Genomic DNA, 25,005 nt, shown 5'->3' with positions numbered 1-25,005 from the left:
CTTTCTATTTTAATGCATTCTTATTCCTGCATCTTCTTAAAAAAAGTTTTCATTTTTACAGACGACATTTGCTGCAATGCTCTTTTCAGCTCCAGCTCACGCACACTGAACCCAAAAAGAGCCTGCCTGCTGTTCCAGAGACAGCCTGCCTTCATTGGACCTCTGGGTGCCATGCAGCCCTCTGCTTTCTCCTCACATGCTTTCTGTGAGACTTTCTGCCACCTTGTCTTCTTGTCTTTTTAATGGCACACAGTATTTGAAGCAGGAAAAATAAGAATTTTATAACTTTCCAGGGCCTGGTAACACTGCACTTCTGCTGGCTAAAGAAATACCCTAGAAAGGCAAGACATCCACTTTTATGCCTTTCTGTCTCTCTGATTTGGACATGAAGCTTTTCTAAGTTATCTTTCAGCATGTTTGCTATGTGCTGTTTGTTTGTTCCTTGAGTGGGTCCATTTAGAAAGCCTAGGTTTTAGTTTCCTTTCTTCTGTCTAAGGAAGAATTGGTCATTCAAAGTTTTCTTTTCAGTGGTAATGTCTGGTGGTTTTTGTTTGTTTCTTTGTTTTGGTGGGAATTTGTGTTGCTTGGTTGGTTGGTAGTTGGTCGGTTTTGTGGGGGTTTTTGCCCTTTTTCTTTTTCTGGTCTTGTGATCAGCAGGCTGAGAGAGGTGATTCTCCCCCTCTGCTGAGACCCCTCCTGCAGGGCTGCATCCAGCTCTGGGCTCCCAGCACAGCAAGGACAGGGACCTGATGGAGCCAGGCCAGAGAAGGCACCAAGGTGATCAGAGGGATGGAGCAGCTCTGCTAGGAGGAAAGGCTGAGGGAATTTGGATTGTTCAGCCTAGAGAAGAGGAGGCTCTGGGGAGACCTTAAAAGCCCTCCCAATACCTAAAGAAGGCTTTAAAATTAATCTTGAGAGGGACTATTTACAAAGGCCTGGAGTGACAGGACAAGAGGGAATGGCTTCAAACTGAATGAGAGTAGATTTAGATTAGATATCAGGAAAAAAATTCTTTAGAGTGAGGGTGATGAGATTTTGGAACATGGTACCCAGAGAAGCTGCAGATATCCCATTCCTGGGAGTGTTCAAGGTCAAGCTGGATGGAGCTCTGAGAAACGTGGTCAAATGGGAGGTGTCCCTGCCCATAACTGTGTGGTTGGAAATAATAAACTTTAAGGTTCCTACCAACACAAACTCCTTTCTGATTCTGTGCTCAGGGATTCTGTTCGCTCCAAATCCTGCTGAAGGAACTTTTTTTCACATAGGTTTGATTTTGGTGACTATCTTTTGCTCCAAGGTGTTTGTATTTGAGTGATATTCACTAAGTGGAGTAGTATGGCCCTGGCAGTGCAATGCTCTCTCTATTTTTGCTGAGATCACTGTTATATCCATTTATTAGCAAATTACTTCATTATACATATTTGGACTGTCAACAATTAACCTGCTGAAAACTTTTTCCAAAAAAAAAAGCAAATGACCTAAGCAATGTATCTGCTGGTGCTGATTTTGGTATCAAAATGAGATGAAAACCTGTTTATGGCCATGCAATTGCTCAATAATGAAACTAATGCAGTGATTAAGGGTTTAGGATGGGGCACTCCATTGTGCAGTCTTTTAATATTTGCTTTTATTGAATGTCTCTGTTCCCCTGATGTTGGAAAGAAAATCAGAGTTTAAGATTTTCATCCCCTTGGTTGCTCCCAGCTGAATCAGTGATATCTCAGTGGTGGTGCTATTAGTCCAGTGTAAGGGTTTAGCCTAAAATCACTCATAGCTACCTCCAAAAGCAAGATATTGTTTGTTTTCTGGAGCAGTGAAATAATCAAAATTATAATCTAGAACATAAAAAATCTAGAAGTAGTAATGTAAAAGGTATATTTAAAATGTTGTGAAGTTTAAGCTGATCCTTCACTATTAGAACATCAAACAATATTTTGTGGTGGAAGTCATAGTATTCTCTGCTTCCTGAAAGATATCTTTCAGTATAATAATTATGTCCTGTAACTGAAAGAAAAATGAGATTATTTCATTTACAATTATGTCCATATTTCTAATGTGCAAAAAATTTTTCTTATTTCATTTTTTTCTCTTATGAAAAGTCACAACTTGTTGCTTTAAATGCCACAAATACATTTGGAATTAACATCCATTGAAAAAAAGATTATTTTCATTATTATTCTTTGTATCTCCACAAATTAAGACAAAATCATTCTTCATTTGTATCTCTTGTTTTTACCTTTTTCTTTACACTTCTGCAAAATAAAATAAAATGTGGATATCTAAAAGCATCAATAAGTTAACAGCTTTTCTGGTCAATCTTTGAGCTTTTCTGGTGGGGAGATATGTTTTCTCTGGGTGTAGTTCCTGGTGAACAGAATATCTGCCAAGGATATGTCTGTATGAGGGAACAGTTTAAACCCCCCCCAAACAATTATAAAAAAACCCAACAAAAAACAAAGCAAAAACCAAACAACAGTTATGAAAAAATAACCAAACAAACAAAACCCCCAAAAAAATTGCAAAAAAACAAAAGACCACAACCAACCAGCCAACAAACCAACCAAAAAAACCCCACCAGCAACAAAAAATTAAGCAAACTGTGGAAATCCAGAGTACCAGGAATATTTCTCTGTCTGCTCTGGGGTGCCCTGACCTGAAGGGGAGCACTGACTTTGACCCTCATTCATGGAGAAAGTTTCCTCGACTTCAAGATAGACTGAAATCCACAAAGGTGTGCAATAGATTATAGAGAGCAGTGCAGGTGCATCACTTGGTGAGAAATTGAGGTTTTGGGATTTTTAGTATGTTGTGGATGGGAGCAAGATGGAGGGCACAGGGTGTCATCCTGGGTTTCTTCTTCATGCTTCTTCTTCCTTCTCCATGGGTTTGGGTGGCATTTTGTAATTGGGCAGACAATTCTACATTGGGGGCTCTGCTCTTTGGGATCAGTTATTGGGTTAAAGGGAAAAGTTCTTAATTGGATGGTTTAGTCTTAAACTATCCAAACAAGAGATTGTTGGCCGTTTTGTGCCTTCTAATGGAAAGCTGCCCAGCTCACAGTAGTGAGACTGTTTTACTGATAAGTAATAATAAACACCTGAGTCCGAACACAAACTACTGTCTCAAGTGCCTTCAATCCAGACCCAGAACAACCAATGACTGGTACTGCCACAGCAAACCAACAATTCCATGGGAATCCATGTGTTTCATGGAGTGGTTGGAGGCAGGGACCACACACATCTCAGAGCCCCATGTGACAGCAGCGTGTTTTAGTGATCAAAACCCTCTTATATAGGGAGTTACAAACTCCTGGTCTCTCATTGGACTAATTCTCACACAACTCAGCTCCTGGACCAGTGAAATGTCTGCAGCCCATCCATCCTGGGTGAAGTCCCTGTCTAGGTCTGAATCCAACCTATCCCTGCCTCATCTGAGGACCTGTTTTACCTCTAGGCTGAGCGAGGTTGAAGGTCTGCCATGATTTGGCAGCTACAATCTAGCTGCAACCATGACATCCAATGAACCAAAAGAAAACTGTGGAAAGACATTAACAGAAAGATCAATTTCACTATGTCTTTCTAAAAGCTTCTTCCCCGCTAAACGTATGTGTGTGTTGGTATAGTTTGGAAAAGTTTACATCTAGATTACCCTGACAAATAAACATGCTTTGGGCAGAAAGTTTCTAATAGAAAAGTTTTGTGGAAGAGCTCAGGTGCTTGTCATTCAGCCCTTCCAATCGTTCTGTTACCCCCTTTTATGGTTAGAGACTTTATCCAAGTCCTTGGGAAACATATTTGAGAAGCCAGTGGAGGCAAGTGTAGCCAGCATCTCTTATTTCCTTTCATTGCCTCGAATGGATCTGTATGGAAAATATGGACATAATGAGCAACTGTATTGACAAAGGTAGAAATAATTTAATGTAGAAATTTTTTATATTTCAAATTGACTAAAATGAAAAAAAAAATAAAACAAAAAAGGCTATTTTATTGTGATTTTCTGATGTTCAACTTCCAACCCCTATCATGAGTTTTCAGACACCTAAAGGAAAGAAGACACCTCATGCCCATAGATGAAGCAACATTAGTTAAAATTCAATTTTGTGATAGAGGAATAATTTATTTTTTTTATTTTCCCTCACTGCACTTCAGAGTTTTTTTCTAGTTACAAATTGGGATAATCCCAGTAAATTATTTGGCGCTACTCTTAGATATATATTTGTTTCTATGCTTTGTTATAGATTTCTTTCATTCTCTGCCTCTTTATATAAATATATCTCCCACTCTTTTTTTTAAATAACATTAATTGTGTTGATTTTTGTTATGAAATGCCTAACGTAGAGAAATCTTAAGCAGGATATGTGATCCAGGATTTTCTTTATTATTTAGATTTGAATATTTTTCTTTGTTGATCCTAATTAATTTCAAATTTTTGCTGCCTTTTCATGTCGAATTATCATGTTGTTTCTTTCATGTATTTCCTTCTGATTATCTTGCAATTGCATGTTACTGACTTATTTATTTATTTCCTCAATTAGAATTTTACCTCTGTGTAGGATCTATCCCTATGTGTCCCTTTAAAAGCAACTGTGGCTTCCTGATAGGGAAAAGACAAATGTTTCTTTGAATTCTGAAAACAACAAAATCTATCTAAGAATAACTTCCACTTGGAGTTCAGCTGAGTGACTTTAGAATACAGAAATATTACTGTTGAATGCAGTTGTTGTTGTGTCTACAATGTTCATTAGGAAGACACTGTAATATTTTTCATTTTCCTTAAACAAAATATGATTGAAATTTTGAGATTTCACTGTGATTATTTCTGTGGAAGTTCACTGGTTTTGTTCATGTATCAATGCCATCACAGAGAATTACACCTTTCCCTCTTTTATGCCACTTCTTTTGCTTGTGGCTCTGTTAAAAATTTGCAGAATTAATTTGAGTTGAATTTTCCCTTTTTTAAAAAAAAAGAATCTTTAAATTCAACTTAAACTGATTTCCTGATCTAATTTGTCTTTCTTTAGTTGTCTGATTAAAACTCTTACTTGCACAAAGAAAATAAAAGTGTAACTGTCCATGGCAGAGGGGTTGAAATTAGAGGATCTTTAAGGTCCCTCCCAACACAAACCATTGTATGATTCTGTGACAAGAGCCAGATGGTATAAAATACAATAGATAAAGATAAAGAAGATAAAAGAAGCAGAGGGAGGGAAAGTGCACTTTAAAACATATCAACACATCTTTTAAAGATTTTCTATATTACAGACATATTATCATTTAGACATTCCTGTTTCATGCTGCCCTTTCAAAGTTATTTTGATCCAAGCACTGTGATTTTAGTAGGTTGTCTTAATATAAGTGTTTAACATAAAACTTCGCTGTTGTGATTCATATATTGAAAATTTGTTGCTAGTAGTCCTGGGCTGGAGTTTTGTGTTGCTTTTTATGTGCTCCCAGACTGTAAGGAACTGCCAGCTGACATTTTCACCATTCAAGAAATAAATAATCCATTGCAAATGGGTTCATAAATGATGATTCAAGATATAGTCACCAAAACCGTTGGGGTTTAAATACCTTTAAAGTCTGGTGCAACTGGAAAGTTAAAAAACCTCAGTAGAAAACTAAATACCTTACTGTGAATCTAAATTTTAGATTTTTAAGTGGCTAAAATGCCCACACTCATTTCTCTCAAAAGGGATTATCAGCTATTGGAAAGTTTGCTTATAACTTCCAGGAGCATTCTTCCAACTTCTTTATATATATTTTTAATGTAATTCCTCACCTCATGCTCTAGAAACTAATCTATTTCTGCAAGATAAAATATGTTGTTATGCCTTTCCTAGCTAAAAATGGAACTAAAGATTGTTTAGATACGGGGGTGGAGGAGCTAATTTATAGTCAGAAACCAAGAAATACCTGAAAAGTCTGTGTTGCAAACTCATATGTTGGATTCTGCCATGCAGATCAACTTAACAGCTGGAAGGGCTTGGAGAAATGTTTAGGTGACTGATACAGAGGTATTTATATTTTATATAGTAACAAAAAAAACCTTAAAAAAAATTTAAATAACTTGTATTGTGGTCCATTTATCTCATTGCCATCTTCTGTACCACGTACTGAATAAGCATCACCAGAAGTTCTGATATTAAAAAGCCAAAATTATGTTAGTGTAATACTAACATCCTTTTGGACTTTTCAAAGCTAAATATTTAATATGCAGGTGTTCATTATTTATTCTTATAGGAAAAGCACTCAGAGACCATAATTATCCAATGAAGGTGAGAATATAGTGCAACTCTCTGTGGATTGCATTCTCAGTACTAGTGAATGTTAAATGGCAGTGAAACAAATATATAAAGCTGGGTTAGATTACCCCAAAGCCCCTTAATTATTTTCCTGTTTTAGCATCCTTTCCAGGTTACTCTGGAATAATTCCTTAATTTTTTTCTTCCTCCTAATTTGCCCATAAATACAATATTTTAGTATAAAAACACTGGGGAAATTTCTATGTTGTAAGCTAACAAGCAAAAAGGGAAATGTGTCATGAATTCACAAAACACTCTTTATCTGCTGTCTCTGAGTCAAGTGAAACACAGTCTGTAGCTCCAATGGCTGATGGATGACTTAGATAATAATCAACAAGAATATTTTGATTTTTGCCAACACCATGCCATAGTTTTCATAAGTCAGTTATTTCTCAAGGCAAAGAGGTTTAAAATTATCTGCTATTAGCTATATCCCTCAATAGATTATTTGTTACATATATTGGCAGAAAAATAAAGACCCACACATCAGCTTAGAAAGCATCACATTTGAGGGCCAAAGGACTATTTGAAGTTGAAATCTAATGAAACTTCTGGTGTTTATCTTTAGGTCACACCTGGGAAGAATATTTTCTGCCTTTTCATATGTTTGGAAACATATGAAATCCTCCCAGAAAAGGCAACAGTTTCTAAATGGTTTGCAGTTCTTCAGGGCAGAGCACAAATCCAGCAGTGAGGAGTTTCAGCGGGATGCTGAGTGGACGAGACACAGGATGGAGATGAAATCTAGTGCCAGTAAACACAAATTAATGCTTGTGGACAAAACTGCCCTATTTGCTTTGATGGGCTTCAAATTAGCCACTACCAGTCAGGAAAATTATCTCAGCCAGAGGTGATAAATTCTATGAAAACATGAACTCAATATTCAGCTACCAGCAAGCTAAAAAAAAACCTAAAATAAAAAGGGCAGGTAGGCAGGAAATAATGGAGCACTGAATATAAACAGCAAAATGCCTCACTTGAGGTCTATGCTGCACCTATATCTTTGAGGCTGATGGCTCTGCTGTTCACCCCACTGTGCTGAGTTTGGCTGGGGCAGAGGTAATTTTCTTCCCAGTGGCTGCTGTGGGGTGGAACAAACAGGGTGAACACAGGGGTGATAATACAGAGATGGTTTTTCTGTTGCTGAGCAGGGATTACATGGAGCCAAAGCCTTTTCTGCTTTTCATACTGCCACACTGGGGAGGGTGCACAGGAGTTTGGGAGGAGACACAGCCAGGACTGGTGACCTAAACTAACCCAGGGGATATTCCAGACCACTGGCATCATGCTCAATATAGAAACCTGGGAGGAGATGAAGAAGGAGAGTTGGAATGGTTGGAGTGATGACATTTGTCTTCCCAGGTAACCAATTATGCATGATAGGGCCCTGCTCTCCTCTCTCCATTCAGGGGATGCCGAATACCTTCCTGCCCTTGGGGAGGAGTGAATTAGTTCCTTGTTTTGATTTGCTGGTATGGACAGCTTTTGTTTTCCCTATTAAACTGTGTTTTTCTCAACCCATGTGTTTTCCAGATTCTGCCCTTCCAGTTCTCACCCTGATCCCACTTATGGGGGAGTGGGTGGCTGGCTGTGTGGGGCTTGGCTGCTGTCTGGGGTGAAACCCTGACATCTCCACATTGGGAAAAACAAAATGGGCTGGGAAAGAAGGAAAGGATGAAGATAAATACATGGAATGACTTCACTACACCAATGGGATTAAGGAGACCATTACATTAAAAGGACAGAAATATGAATCAACAGGGACTGTTGCTGTTAGCACAGAAGATAGAGAGGTGACACTGATGTTAGTCTGAGGGCACAGCAGCAATCCCTGACCACGTATTTTGCAGGATTTTGCTTGTTTGACTTTGCTTTTCCCTCAGTTTCTGTCCATCTTGGCTGGTATATTTTCCCCCTTTCATCCCCCTCCTTCATAAGAGCAAAGTCTATTTGAACAAGCCATAAAAGAGAAGATGTGGATGAAAATGGGAAAGATGTTCACATGGATACATAGGAGGCTCATTTCTCAGTAGGGAGGAAGGGGAGAGACTCCCCTGGCTGGTGCTGGTCTGCAGAAGGTGATAAAATAAACATGTGCTGAATGTGCACAGGCTCAGCAAGCTGTAAGCACGGCCCTATTATAAAACAGAAGTTTTTAAGCAGATGCAAAGGGGTTACAGATGAGGAGGCAGCCAGCCTACAGTAGAAAAAAGGCAGAAAAGAGCTGGTGAATCCTGAGGGAAACAGGTGAACCAAGAAGGCAAAAAAGTCAGGAAGAATTCTGGAGTAAGAAGTTAAAAAGGGGAAAGTGGTTAATACACAGTGTTAAAATAGGAGAGGAAAACCTTCAGTTAAACATAGGAGAGGAAAGAAAGATGAGTCAGCTCGGTAAATTGAAGAGAGGTGAGGATGCAGATTAGTGGGAAAGAGTGATAAGGATGCCAGAGTAATAAGGAAGCTATTGATTCTTCTTTTTCCTGCCTGACCTCTTCCTTCTTCTTTTGCATGTTAGATGATAGCAGTGCTCACACAATCAGCTGGAGGCTCGGGGGTCTGTGTGGTATTGACAGGAAAAAACAAGGTTTTTCCAGGAGCCACATTACACAGTCTCACAAAGTACTTGGTCCTCTGAGGAATAAAACAAAGTAGTTTTCCTTCTTCCTCTTCACTTTTTGTCAGGTAGATAGACCTTCTGTTTAACCTCATGCTTTTAAGGGATGAGGTTTAAATTTGGCTAGCAAAGAGTTTGAAATGCAACAATGACTTTAGGACTCTGAATAAGAAATAGTTTGGTAAAATTAATCTGATGCAAATAAAAGACAAATTCTTTTCTAGACTTGCCTTTGGCCTTTATGTTCATCAAAGCTTGAGATTTCCCCTAAAGTCAGCTAAAACTACGATTTATTACAGTGGAAACTGAATAATGGATGTAACCCAAAACTGGTTGCAAATAACCCAGTCAATATTGCAACAAGTTTTCCAATCTCCACAGAGTATTCAGGTATGAGTATTTTCACATGACACAACAAGATGGCAAGTTTTCCAAGTGTACTCTCTTGAATTATTTTGTTTTACAGAGAAAAAAGGATATCAGGAGTTGGTATTATTATTTCTGAGCATAATTGCAGGCTGTGACTTTGGGTATGCTTTATTTACTTTTTAAGGCATGGCCTTATCAAAAGTGCAATTCAGAATTGATAGCATAGAAGAATAGTGCAATCATGTAACAGTATAGTTTTGTACAAAAGAAACTCCTCTCCTAAGCTTAACCCCTCCTCCCTCAAAAACTAGTATTGAACTCTCACACCTCTACTCAGGAAAAGCAGTCAGCATTTTTCTCCATGTAATGAAAATTACTTTTAAAAATCTCTCCTTTCTTATTCCCTTTTTCTCTATACTGTCAATCATAAAATGAAATATACGAGCATCACTTAAAAAAAAACTAACCAAAAAACCTATGGAGCTTAACCCTGATTTCTTTTAACTCTTATGCCAGTGTAACACTAAGGTGAATTTGGTAGCAGGATTCTTGATACACATTCTCTGAAAAATAGTACAAAACCTGTAAGGTCTTTAAGTATTTTCCAGATGTTTAAAAGTAACCTTGAACCATTCATAATAGAAGGAAAACCTGAAGGCAGGCTTTTAAAAATGCTTTAAGATAGAGCTTAGTGAAATCTGAATCATTCCTTAAAATCAATATTTCTATTGAACTACTTTTCAAAAAAATAACATTTTGACAATTGATGATTTATGATGGTCTTTTCTCAGATTAACTATATATGTTAGTAGCTGGGATGATTGAGAAATTTAAAAATTAAAAGCAAATAACCTTCAAAAAAGTGAATTTTTACCATTTGAGTTCATTGAAATATATGAGACTAATGATAACTTGGAAAAAATATTAACTTTCCCTTGTATTGGCAACTGTTCAGTAAGTCAAGAATACTTCATAAAGCTATTAAACCTAACAATGAGAAAGAATTTTTCATAGATTATGTGGTATTGATATTCAGAAAAGGTTTAAATTCCACACTTCTATCAAAATGTTGCCAGAGAAGGTCTTTGGAAATATGTTATTAATATTATCCTACTTTATAAGTGGCATAAACACATTTCATTGATAACTCTCTTGACTATCATTTGCCATAATTTTATGTCAGAATTTGACTTTGGGCTTTGGGGCAGTGATTTAGTATTTTCAGCTGTAGGACTGGGAATGGAGAACTGATAAAAAATTATTCTGGATGAGAAGGGAGAAAATGCTACACAAGACTTGGGTCTTGAATTGGATCTAGAGCAAGAGATTTAGAATTACAGGGGACTGGAAAAATTGCTTTGTCCTGTAAATATCAGTGAAAACTACTGTCAAACACAGACTTTATTCTCCTCTAGTTGTGGTACCTCTGGAAGTTACCTGTGGAACTGGTACCTGTGGAACCTCCTCCTGCAGGTTCCCAGGATTGTTCAAAGTGAAATATGCCTAGGACTCCACTCATGATCCATCAGGGGATGCTGGGATTTGTGTGGTAGGTCCTGTAGGTTTGACTGGACATTTTGTCTCCAATTTTATTTTTTCTTATTCACAGAAAATCTAGGGGGAAAAAAAAGGAAAAATAAGTATGTGTTTCTGTATTTAAGGTTCTGCAATAATATATTTTAAAAGGAAACATAAATTAAGTTTGGAAAGGATTCATGATACTACTATTTTTAAAAGTAATTTGTTATGTAATGCTTTTTTTTAAAGACAGAGCTTTTTATATTGCTTAAAAAGGTATGATGAACTTTGCATTTCATTAGTCACCCTGGCTACATTAGTTTATATATAGGTTTTCAAAAGAGGCTAAACTGAAATGTTAATATAAATGTTATGAAAAAGCCAAGCTTTTCAGCAAACATTTTTCTGTCATTTTGGTAAGCTGAATTTTCTAATTATGTGTTGCTCTTAAACAAGTTAACTTTTCCCTTAATCTTTTAATAGGGATCTCACTTTATAGCATATTCTGAAAGAAATTTCACCTTCACAAAGAGAATTTTCTATCAACTAAAAGAGAGGGTAGTTGGCTGTGCTGTCCTTTTGAACCTAGATACAGATCTATAAACAGTCCCACTCTGAAGGCACAGTCCTTATTTGTCTGCAATGTTTGCCCTTCATTTGATATTGTACCAGTGTACCACATCCTGGTTTGGGGTGAAAACAGGTCAGATAATGTCCAATGAAATCAGGAATTTTAGCTTCTGCAGTGGTCTGATTAGGATGCTCATAGAAAAGCCTAAAACAATTTTCAGCAACTCTCTTTTTCCTTGCAATCACCATACCCTAATGTAAGTGATGAAAACACAACAGTAGAATAATTAATGCCCACTTTCTAACCAGTAACCTGAACAAGTTTTCACATCTAGGGGAATTATAGATTTCTTTCCCAGTTAGTGAATATGAATGACCATGTCTATTATAGAAGGTCTAAAAACAGTGGACCTTCAGGTATGAAAAGTAACACCACTTTTTTCCCCTTCTAGTCTTGTATATTTCCACAAAAGTTTTTCACATTTATTTATTTTTAACATAGGGCTCAAAAGACTAATCAGCTGAAACCCATCCTAAAATCAAACATATTTATTTAATCTTTGATACTTTGATACTAGTTGTAATAGAAACCTAATGATGCTTTATTTGGTTTTATCATCTTAAAAATCAGGTATGCTGATGATGACTGCTTCAAAATAGTTCAAAATACATCAGAACACCAAGGTATTAAATGAGCATAGAAGGCTGGAAAAGGGACCTTTAAGATCATCAAATCCAACCAAGCATTTTCATTTCCACCACTAAAGCATGTCCCCAAGCTTCACATACAGACAATTTCTGAATATTTCTGAGGATGGTGGTTCCACCATTTCCCTTGGCACCTAATTCCAATGCTTGATCCCTGTTTCAGTGAAGAATTTTTCCCTAATACTCTCCTCTGGTGCAGCTTGAGTCTATTTCCTCTTGTACAGTCCCTTGTTCCTTGGGAGCAGAGCCCATCCCTCACCTGACTGCAACCTCCTTTCAGGAGTTGGAGAGAGGGATAAGGTCCCTCCTAAGCCTGTTTTTCTCCAGCTGAGCCTCCCCAGCTCCCTCAGCTGCTCCTCACCAGCCTTGTGCTCCAGACCCTTCCCCAGCCCCATTGCCTTTCTCTGGACACACTCCAGCCCCTCCATGTCCTTTCTGTCCTGAGGGGCCGAGATCTGGACACAGGATTGAAGGCATGGCCTCCCCTGTGTCCATTACAGGGACACAGTCACTGCCCTGTCCTTGTGTCACACCATTGCTGACACAGGCCAGGTGCCACTGGCCTTCTTGGCCACCTGGGCACACACTGGCTCCTGTTCAGCTGCTGCTGACCAAGGTCCCCAGGACTTTTCCTTCCTGGCAGCTTTCCAGCCACTCTGCCCACAGTGCAGGGGGGATCCAAGTGCAGAACCCAGCCCTTGGTCCTGTTGGCCAACCTCAGACCACTGATCTCAGCCCTTTGATCCAGCCTTTCCACATCCCCCTTCAGAGCCTTCCTACCCTCCAGCAGATCAACACACACACCCAACTTGGTGTCATCTGCAATTGGTTGGAGATGCTCCTGATCCCCTCATTCAAGTTGTTGATAAAATTATTAAACAGTGTTGTCCCAATATTGAGCTCTGGGGAATCTCACTTGTGACCAGGAGCAAACTGGATTTATCTCCATTCACCACTGCTCTCTGGGCCTGACCATCCAGCCAGATATTTTATCCAGAGAAAAGTGTGCCTGTCCAAACCATGAGCATCCAGTTTCTCCAGGAGAATGCCATGGGAAATGGTGTCAAGGGCTTTACTATGGCCCAGAGAGATATCCACAGCCTTTCCGTCATCCACTTGGTTGGTCACTTTGTCAAAGTAGATCAGGTTAGTCAAACAGAACTTGTCTTGTTCTGTCAGCTCAGAATGGTTTTTAATTGTAACTGAAGATGTGGCAGAATGATTGGAAAATAACAATTTGCTGGATATTTAGATCCAGTTTGCTGGAAGTTTGGCCATATCTCACATTTATGTGTGTGTAGAAATTAAGATGCATTTAAATCCTGTAAATCTGTGGTTCAGTTATCTAGCTGTAGTTCACAGTGGCTTTTCTCTGCAAGCCCTGAGGACCAAAAACTTTTTGAAGATTAGTACAACATATTTAGTGTATGTTACTTCATCTATATCAATTACTAGTGCATGTATAGTGATCAGTAAATACTAATTATGCCATGTACATCATAAGGGAATGATGAGTAGAAACACAATAATAAGAACGTCCTGTTCTATATTTCTTATTTAGAAAAATGGTAATATCTGAGCTAAGATCATAGATACAAAATTGATATATTGTCCTTTTAACTTATTAATGGTACTAATACTGTTCATGACCTGGACCTTTTTGTGTGAGAGAGATCAGATTTTACCCTGCATTCCACATTTTTGAGATGAGAACTGCTTAAATATTAATTGTGGTTGGATAAATTCTACAGGGTTTTTAAGAAAAAAAATGTAGGATTTTTTTTATCCTACAATTTTTTAAGAAAAGGATACATCTTGGACAGCTGCAGAAGCTGGGACAGATCCAGAAAGAGCTGCCTTGCACAAATATGCTGCTCCCTGTGAGGCAGTAACTCCTGATCCCTTTGACTTCAGGCTGTCTTGTACTGCAGTGAGTAACTTTATCTTGTTTGAAACAGTGACTCCCAGGTCAACAACACTGCTTGAAGCAACTCCATCGGAGCTGGGAGCAGCAGCAAGGCCAGGAGCAGCTGTCTGACCAGGGCTTTCTTCTCTCTCAGGCAGCCTCTCTTGGCTCCCCTGAGTTCAATACTCTGCAGGAGCTCTTGCCCTATCAGATGGGTTTGTCTAACGTGTCCTTTTCTCACAAATCAAAATCTCCCATTATATAACTGGAGATAGCCACAAAACCCTTACAGAAATATCTTCCTTCAGTGGTGCTGGTGGTGTTGGCTTTTGCACTCCTAATGACTCATGGACTTAGTGGGAGTTTGGGAATCGTGGCTTATACACAAGCAGGGCCACAAGCTGTCATTGCAGAGGATGGCTGTTCAGGAATGGAGTTTTCTCATGGGTGAAACACCAGGTTACAGCTCCACAGCTGATGAGTAATGCATTTCCTATATGCTAAGTTCAAATTTCCACAGGGGTCCAATGCTATATGGTTTTAGTTTTCTTTTGTCTCAAGCACAAAACAATGTGTTTGAATTTTCAGCTGTTATATCAATAGGCATGCCATTAATAAACCTGTGAAAACTGGAAAGGTTCCAGGAAACTTTCAACAGTAAGGAATATCAAAAAAGGTGTGAAGTCACAAATCTCACCAGACTAAAATTACCATTGACAAAACAAGAAAGAAATTGTATAAGAGGTGATGTTGTCCAACCCTTCTAAAAGCTCCTTACTGGAATATAACATGTCCTTATAAGGAAGAAAGATTGTGGCATTCCAGTTTGAATCCAACTGACAGGCTAACTCTGGCAGAAAATTTTCCACAAGTTCATTCTTATGAAACAAAAATGAGCTATGGGAAGCAACTTTGCCCCTTCAAGTATTTTTATCTGTTTGCTGTGCTGTGTGTTCCTCCTACCCACAGCAAAACCATCACTAATGGCTATGAACAAGTAACACTCTTAGCAAAGCTCAAATCTCAAGGTGTCTTGCCTTGGTGGGGAGCAATTCCAAGAAACAACATAATGTCCTGTTGTGTGTTTTGCAAGCATTTTTGACATCTGACCAAGAGCTGTGAATTGTTACTGTTCTGTGTCACAGAGAACAAATGCTCCCTTTTCATCCAGATTTTATAGTGAGCAGCACCACTGTCATTTAAGGCTCATTGGGAAGTTTTACACAGTTCTTTACATATTTAAAAAAACTGGTCAGGCAGGAATTGTACCCAGTGTCATTATATATGTAAGTTCAAACATGTGATATATGTCAGCCCAGCTTCTGAGTGAAAACAAAACCAAAACCAAAGCAAGCAAATATAAAACTCCCAAAACTCCAACCAATCAACAATAATAAAAAGTCCCAACCCAAATCTGTTACCAGTAAAAACAAAATGTTACTTGAACTTTGTTTGCTATGTGCACATAATAAGCATAAATTTCTCAGTTGTGTCCAAGAGATGTAGACCCAGCAGGAAAAAATTGTCTGAAGATGCAGGATTGGGATTAGGAGAGGCAAAAACCATCTAGTGTTGAATGTGAAAGGAACAAGAAGAGCTCCCTCCCACAGGCACATCAGACATGACTTTGTGCTCTGTGATTCTGTGACTCTTTGTATTGCAGTGTTCTCATACCAAGATGAACACTGTTTATCCATAAAATATGCTTGAAATAACAGCATAGGAGGTAGCAAGCACAATTTCCCTCACCTATGGCTTGATTTGTAGAAGTAAAGTATCGCAGAAAATCTGTGAGATTGACAGATTTGCAGGATGAATATTAACTGCCCCAGTACTCTGTCCTTGTTAAAATATTTCCAGTTATGTAGATTAAAGGGGGTTTACCCCTTCCAGGTTCCTTTATATTGTTGCTTTCTGGTTTTATTTTAATATTAGAAAGAAATTAGAAAGTTACATTTTTTTCAGACTCTAAAGGAAATTTTTGCTACATGGACCTTATTAATGAGTTTGTAGAATGAATGAAGATAATGGAGGATTTTTCCTACTCAGAGCAATGCCTTGGGTTTTATTCCTGACTCCTTGCAATGGCAGCCCCAGTGTAAAGAGGGATGGTGCTCTTAGAACAGCAAATTAACAGAGCAGTGAAATTGAACAAATCATACTTTCCATTAACATAATGAGATTTAACATGTTGCTTAGGAACATAACCAGTTTCAATCAACCCTCTCATGTCCAGTTTGTATATGGTGATTTTCAGTAGTATGAGTTATTTTGACACCTTGATTGGAGCTTTTAGAGTTTATGAAGACAGTTCCTTATTATATTTCACGAGAGAATTTGTTTTCTTTTATAAACTTCTTAAAAGGAAATTCCATCTGAAAATACACTTGACAATAATGTTTTCAGGCTAAATTAAAATGAGTTCATTTTTGTAATTTTTTATTTCACTGATAATGTGCTGTTTAGTCACCAGATAATGGGACTTTTCATAGATGATGAGAACTCATTATTCCAATCTTCTAATAGAAATGCATCTTATCACAGGTGCATGACTGATATCCTTGATTTGATTTGAAATCATGTCTGAAAAAATATGGTGTCTTTACTGTCCATGGGGCTGCTTGTTAATAGATAATAAGTCCAGATCATTCACTGTGAACTCCAGATGTGTCCTGTTTGTCCTCTATTGAGAACATAACTTTTAATTGTCTGAAACACAAGTTTAAATATTTAATATTAATGATGAAGAAGTCAGTTCACATCCCTTACTCATCTCTATATTATTGTGAGATCAGAAGAAGATATTTTGTTGGAGGTTTATCTAAATGAGGGTATTCTTAATTACCCATGACTTTTAAGATTTTTTGGTTCTTACTCCAGAAACACAAGGCAGAAAGATATATTAGAAACTTTAATTTGTTGGTGAAAGGACTGAAAGTCATGCTAATTTGTGAAGAAGCCTTGTATCATGTGAATAGAGGGAAAAAAAAAAAGAAAAGAAAAAAAAACTGTCTTCATAAGATAGATCTGCTCTTCCTGAACAATTTGCAGTTGTTTTGGCAAAGAAAACAGAGTAAAGGTCAAACTGAAATTGCATATTTTTCGGGATGGCTGTAGATACAAGTTGAGTTTATTTGGTACTGCCCTCCTGGTAATGCTCAATTGTTGACATTCTGGACTATAAAGAGTTCCTTGATAACTTTTTATATTTCCTGACTTTATGGTGCTGTGGGAAGTAACAGCTGAGATCAGAAAAATAAGAGGAATATTGTATATTTATTCCAGAGAGTGCACAATGTAGTTTCTACAATCTTATTCACTTTCATGATATTTTCAAAAACCTCAGGAAGGCATGTTTTAGTGAGAGCCTTCATTCCTTGTAGTTTGCTTAGAGTTTCACCAATCTGAATTTAAATCAAAACCTCTTCCTTTCCAAAGAATGACAAGCATATTGTTGTTGCATATGTTGACTATTTCCACTGCCTTTAACTTTCACTTGCTTCATTTCTCTTGAGTATTGAACTGGAAAATATTTCTAGGGCTCCATGCTTAAAATCAAGCTCTTCACTTTTAATACATTTGATAAATAACAGCTAGCAGATATCTATGAAAAACAAACAAAACTTTTTAAGGGACTTATGATATTTTAGTTATATCTACTGAGTATACATACATTTAAGTAGCTTATTAAGATTTTTTAACCCAGAAAAATCCTTAGTCTAGATCATCATTTTATCTAAGTTGTACCTTGAAGTTTTTTCTTTGCCACTATTTCTTAGTAGGCTTGATTTTCTTCTTTTTTGATTTTAACTTTTCCAAGAGGAAAGACTTATCTCTTTCATTTTCTTTAGTAGAACTACATAATTTATATAGATTTTCACTGCTTTCTAAGCACTCTGTCACAATAAGTATTGAAGAGTTGTACTATTAGTAATATTTTTCAGCTATTGGTCTTTATTTAAATATTCTTACAATATCCTTTTAATCTTACAGAAAGTGGTAAAAGGTAAAGGTTATTACAGAAGGAATAAGAGATCTGTGTTATAAGGTTGTTGGTCAAGTCTGGAGAGAATTTGGCAAGACAATCTATCCTGAACCTTGTGAGGATCTCCCCTATCTCTTTTTGTACATGCCCTTTTTCATCCTTACCCTTTTTCCCACTCCAGCCTCTGTGTAGATCATTTTAGTTTAAGAATGACTGAATTTAGATTTCAGTCTCATTTTTCTGTGTGGTTTAACTGCCTGGTAAGTCACAGAGTGAATCTGGCCAAATAACTTTCATTGTTATACGAAACCTTCTTTCCTTGATACCTTTCCCAGGGATTCTACAAGTAACATAAAACACTCATTGGTTACAAACACAAGTTGGAAGTCTTGGTGAGAAAGGACACAGAAGGGACACGTGTCACTGGGTCTGTGATGTGACCTGCCACCCTGAATCTCTCTGTGAACTCATGGCACTGATGGTCTTACTTTGCCAGCAGGAGCACCAGTGTAACAGTGGAGAGGTACCTCTCATTTTGCAGTTGCAGGTTGCTGGGGCACTATTAGAAATTCTCTTAAATCATACCAGGCCCCATCCTCAAGCCAGTTTCTGGCTGGAGGAGACCCTATAAAAACAAATCTTCATGAAAACCCCAAGAGTTTTCTTTGCCCCAGGGAACTTACATATTAAAATACACAGTTTGCTGTTCCTTGTACATTAATCAAGATGCTCTTGGCAACATGAAGGTTAGGTTTAAAACAGCATCTTTCATGTTCAGAAAAAAAGACACCTTTTTGCTACATTGGGGACAGATCAGTTTTTTGGGCCAGTCATGCCATCAGGAGGACATTTTCTTTCTCATGATCCTTGTACGAGTTAGTGGCTTCTTTGTGTGCTCGCAGGTATGCCTAAAAGATAGGATTTCACAAATCATATATGCCAATAGAATTTAATGTAATTTATTCCATGGGTGGGAATCCATTTACTTTCACTCAACTCAATTTTGAACTCCTTAGAGATTTAGGCTTTTTCTGCAATCTTTGCAAGTTCCTCATCATCATTTTGGAACACAAATCTGCAGGGTTGATTTGATGGTAATGTAAAGAATTACTGCCTTTTTTCTGCATAAAGTATGGTTTAATCCATTGAGACTCTAAAGCATTTTTAATAAATTGAGAAGACATTGATACCTTCCTATTAAAAACTGCAATACTCTTTGCTGGCAAAATATGACTTACTAAAGAGGACTCTGAGTTTAATGAAGCATGAAGGAGCTGGTTATTTGGGTGAGCAAAATTAGTGTTCGCTTAATGTAAGAACTGAAAAATTCAAACTGTTCATCTCTGTAATTTAAGTGGTATTTCACTTCTGCAGGTATCATCTAAGGTATCTTCTGTTGTGTTTATTTTCCTCAGGGTTATAAAATTTCAGAATATCCCAAGCAAATAGGAATCAATGTATAAGAAAAAAAAAGCTTTGTGTGGGGTATTTGCTAGTGGTGTTTGACAAGCAAAATTATTTTCCCCTTGTACTTGGGTAGAGTCCCCTTGTACTGGTGAAACCACATGTCTAATTGTGTGCCAAGTTTTGGGGCCCCCTCACTGCAAGAAGGACATTGAGGGGTGTGGGAATCCATAAATTTAGAGAGTTTTAGGAAAGCTGCAAAAGACAGGCCTCAGTGACAGCAGAACTGTGGTTAGAGGTAATCAGTGGCTATAAGATTAGTCAGCAGAAAAATAAGAAGTAGAAAAGTAAGGACAAATAGAAAAATGGTCTGTGTATTACTTCTTGTCTAGAATAACTCCCTAAGCTACAGAAAAGTTTATCTAATGAGATATTAGGAAATTCTAAGCCTAATAATGGAGCTCTGTGCATTGTGTTTTAAGGCTTACAAGCAGGCATTGTATTTGAAATAAGCAAGCATTGTTTTAACCAAAGGTATGTGTGCTTATAGCAGTTGGATAGAACCACTGTCAGTATGCTTTTGCTTTGTGTGATTGGTCAAAAAAGTTATAAAGTGAGTTGTAACATTAAGTTCTTGGTCTGCTGCCTGGGATGTGAGCTGATGGCATCTTCCCATTGTCATAATCATGTCATGAGACTGATGCAGGCAAATAAAACAGCTCAAGGCACTTTCCACAGCACTCCCGTCCTGTTCTTAATTTGTTCATAGACCCCAGCCAGCAGTAAGGGGCATGTCCAGAGAAGGGCAACAGAGGTGGAGTAGGGACTGGAGCACGAGGCTGGTGAGGAGCAGCTGGCATTGTTTAGCCAGGAGAAAAGGAGGCTCAGTAGAGACCTTATCTATCTCTACAAGTCCCTGAAAGGAGGCTGTAGCCAGATGGGGGTCAGGCTGCTCTCCCTGGCAACAAACAACAGGACAAGAGGAAACAGCCTCATGTTGTTCCAAGGGAGATTCAGATTGCACATCAGGAAGAACTTATTTATGGAAGTGGTTGTCAGCACAGGAATGGGCTACCCAAGGAGGTGGTGGAGTCACCATCCCTGGAGGTGTTCAAGAAATGATTGAACGTGGCACTCAGTCTCACGGTCCAGTTAGCAAGGTGATGATCAGTCAAAGGTTGGTTTTGATGATCTTGGAGGTCTTTTCCAACCTTAAATGATTCTGTGATTCTGTATAAAAGCCAAATGTCTGTGTGTTACCAGGAACAGGCAGGATGCAGGCGCAAGCACAGATGAAATACCAAGAATAAATTCATTTTCATTTCCTTACCAAGCGGGTCTTCCCTGAGGCAGTAGCTGGGCAGTGGCACACAAGTGTGAGCCTGCTCACACAGACACCACAGAGCTCTTGCTGGAGGATGAGTGAACCTGCTGTTTTCACCTGTGCATCACGGTGTGATTTACCACTCTGCTTTGATCTTTCCCACAGCAGGGCAGAAATCTCAAGCATGTTCCATGGGGTGTCTCCAATTCTATCACATGTTATCTAAACAGAGATTTTGTTCTTGTTCTACAGACAAGGCCAAATAAAAATTTGTATGATCTGTGTATTTCTCAAAACCCTGTCTGCAAGTCACTCAAGAATGTTTACAACCCTCTTCACCAATATTCCATTATTTCCCCCTCAGCTTGTGACAAGAACTGTATCATGTAATATAGAACACATAAAAATGGTGTGGTTTCTGCTATTAGTGGAAGATCTAAAGCACCCATAACTTTCCCTGAGCACCTGAATTTGCCTGATCACCTTGCACAGTGCCAGAGGCATGTCATAAAGGTTGAGAAATAATAACTTTAAGTTAACTAGAATGTGTGTCTCTAGGAGACAAAAAGAAACTGAAGAAGATTTAGGGAAATGCATTTTGTACTTTGCTATCGGCATCTTGCTGTTTTACATCAACATTCATAGATACATTCAGCATTTTTTCCATTTAATTACAAACCTACCTTACAATGTTCTTTCAGTTCAGTGGCAACACTTTAAAAAAAAGGATTAAAGCTTCAGCTTTGAAGTCTGTTGATTTTGTTTCCTTTTCTATTTGATCTAAAAATATATTAAATCTCCATAAATTACTTCAAGTTTTTTAAAATAATGATTTTTTACTAGGCAAAATGTCTTACAATCAGCGAGATTCTATCATGCTTCTGAACTTTAGCTGGAGAAGTAATAGCTAAATTCAAGGCCTTGTATTCTCTCCATATAGCTAGATATGCAAATATTTCAATGACATCATGATATAATTTTAATTAATTAATTAAAAATTTAAACAATACTGCAATGTTTTATTTTCTTTCTTTTTTTTTTTATTTCTGTGAAAAGAAAACAAACACAGGTTTTTAAAACAAATAAATTAATTCTTTAAATGTTTAAGCTATCTTTCTATTTGATCTGACTCCTAAATTTCTATCTTGTTTCTATATATCTTTGAGGTCAACCAGAAAGGTTGTGGACTCTCCATGGTTGGAGACATTCAAAAGCCATCTGGATATAGTCTGGAAAATTGGCTCCAGGTGGCTGTTCTTGACCAGAGTGTTGTGCCATGTGATCCCCAGCACTCCCTTCTAAACCTTACCACTCTGTGATGGTTCATTGTTACGGCATTTGGAGGTTAAGGACTACTTGTGCTTCTATTCTTTGGACATTTCCAAACCAGAAATTTAGCAATGGATATGCTCCTGCATCTTTTATATATTTCCAGATTTATTACATGTTCTATCAATTTTTTGGTTTTTGTAGATATTTAGTACAAAGCACGAAGGTTTGTCTGAAGAATTTCTGCAGTCCAAAACTTATGTAGGTTGTTTATAAGAGATACTCTACTGATTCTGTCTTCTTTCTGCCTTTGGATTATTTTCCATCATTGCGGTGTTCTGTAGATTAAAAATGCCTAGTGTTTATTTACAGAAGATTTGTTACAAAACACTGATGGCAAACGGAATTGTTGCAATATTCAAAATTGTAGTTCTGTCTCAGAGCTGTACCTTTTGCTTCCTAGAAGTGCAGAACTGGAAGAAAGTTTAGCCTTCAACATCTAGGTGTTTACAGTTCTGTATCCACTTCCAAGGTTTTACACAAGATTTCCTTCAAGTCTTGTTCTCTCAATGAAGTCAAAAAGTAAGAATAGTTGCACACTTTGCTTTTTTAATAATAATACATTGTTTTTGGCTTGAGAGTGGACAAAATATGCTGGTTTAACATACATGCATACGTGCAGGTGAAAAGGAGTTTGAAGTTCCAATTTTTATTGGCACTATACTAAGTAATTTTCCCCAAGGCAAACCTGCTTTGTCTTCAATGGTATTTGGTTATGTGATGTCCCTGTCTTTATCTCTGCCCACGTTCCACTGAGGGGTGAAGTGAGTGACTGTCTGAGGGGATATTTATCTGCTAGTCAAGGTTAACCCACCAGAGTAATTTACTTCATCCATGTTCCACAGCAAACCATTCTCCTCTGTGCTCTTTCTGCAAGAATAACAGGATTTTTCAGAATCATACAGGTTGATAGTGATTAGCATTTTGCATTTCAGTATATCTTCCTAAGACTCTTCAAAACATATTCAGTATGAAATGTCCTTTATTTGACACCTGTACATTCTTTTCTCACCTTCTTTTTCTCTTAGATTTCCTTTGCTGTAATATCAATTTACTATGAATATTTCCTGCAAGTGACATAATTGTTCTGCTGAGCTGCTCAATACATTTTGGCTAATCTTCCTTCTGGAAGGTTGATGTGTTTTTTGTTTTCAAGGCATTATTGCAGATGCTTGGTCATTTCTTTCAGTCAGTCTTTCTCCAGTCAGATTCTGCCTGATATTCTGTCTTGGCCATGAAGTTTCCTACAGACTTTTTTGTTTCCTATTTAGTGAAAGGTCTCTGCTAATTAGTGAAACTTTGGGCAATTCTAGGAGTACTTAAGTTTAACCCTAAGTTTTGTTCTGTCCAGACTGTCCAGGAAATGTTCTTATCATCTTTTGAGTTTATCCTCATCAATTTTTAGCATACATCCTCCTTAATCCTCTCACACAAAGATTACTTGACTACATTTCTTAAAAGGTTTTTGAGGATTTGGTAGAAAGTTTTAAAATTGATTTTTTTCTTTTTCTCTTTTTTTTATATCTGCTTTCTTGACTTAATTGTTGATACATATTCCTCGTGCATGTCTTCATTTTGTAATCAGGTCTTTCATATTCTTAACATTATGACATACATTATTTCTGTTGAAAGAATGCAAAGACTGTTGTAAGAAAATGTAGGACCAAACCAAGGCACCGTTTTCCTAACAGTAAATGTTTTCAGAAAAGTAAGTAGAGGGATCTTCACTCCGCTACTGTAATTCAACCATCAACAATTTGGGAATTCAGGTGATCCAACTGTCACAATTACAATAGCTACTGGAAGACTTAAATGCACAAATTCACCTAAATCTGCTCTGAACATACATATTCCTTTGTTTTCCATCAGATCTGGTGCCACTGTTTTCTGCAGTTGAATTCCGCCCTGCATCAGAAAGCACTTGGTGTTCAGAGGCTGCCAGGTGATTTCAGTGGCTGTCTCAGAGAAGCAGCCCCTCCCTCCCTACTCATATTCTTGCCCTGGTTATGTTGTAGGTGGGATTCCTGCCCTGTGGCTGTAGTGTCTGTATGTCCTGGATTGATCCTGGGTTTGGCTTGTTGTCTTGCCTTTGCCTGGTGCTTGCTGGACCCACAGCAGTCCCTGCCTGGCTCTGGTGCTGTGGGAGCATTGCCAGCACGGTTGCCATTGGATCCAAGTTTGCCTTCCTTCAAGGAGCACCCTGCTCTTGCCTCCTCTGAGAGAGTGTGCAATTATAATTCAATACAATGGTGTGCATTATCTCATATTTATTGCCATCGAATATTTCTTCCCAAGTCATTTGGGAGGAGGATGCTCCACTCATTCTAATGGCAATTAAGAGGCTGCCTTTTGCTGATCATCATTTTTGAATTGCTGCTTTAGAATAAGCTGTCAATAGGCATGTGGCAGGGTCTGGATTTGTGTACAAGGCAGGCAGCAATTTCACAGAAAAACAGCCTGCAGAAACAGTCCTCTTTCTTGAGTGCCAGGGGCAGGCTGAGTTATCAGGTTTTAACTCAATTTTAATGTGAAGTCAGTTTTATTCCTATCAACCTTAGTATTCCCCATTAGGAAAACACACATAAAGACAAATATGTGCCTTTTTGGGATGGAACAAGAGAAAGGTAGTCAGACTTAACAGATACTATTTTCTTAATTTAATAGGAATTTTAAAAGTATATGAGGCACCACAGCAATGATAGTAAGTGATAATAAGGCCTAATGTGCAATTAACTGGGAAGAAGTAGGTTATGTATCCCCAGGAAACCCTTGGGAATAAAGAAAAGGAGGAGTTTTAGTGTTAGATAAGAAGTGGGGGAAATTAAGTCGTATTAGGTATAAAACAGTGTAAATTCGTCAAATGATTAAAAGACTTTTGCTAAAGTCCATCTATCTTAAAGCTGATAGCAGTGTCAGGGAGGATGGGAGGGACAGAGAAAAGGTGGGGCTTAAACTCCTCAAAATAAAGGGTCTTGAATTT

This window comes from Serinus canaria, chromosome 1 (assembly GCF_022539315.1).
Source record: "Serinus canaria isolate serCan28SL12 chromosome 1, serCan2020, whole genome shotgun sequence".
Taxonomy (NCBI): Eukaryota; Metazoa; Chordata; class Aves; order Passeriformes; family Fringillidae; genus Serinus; species Serinus canaria.
The sequence above is the reverse complement of the archived record's forward strand: the minus strand, read 5'-3'. Positions refer to the sequence as shown.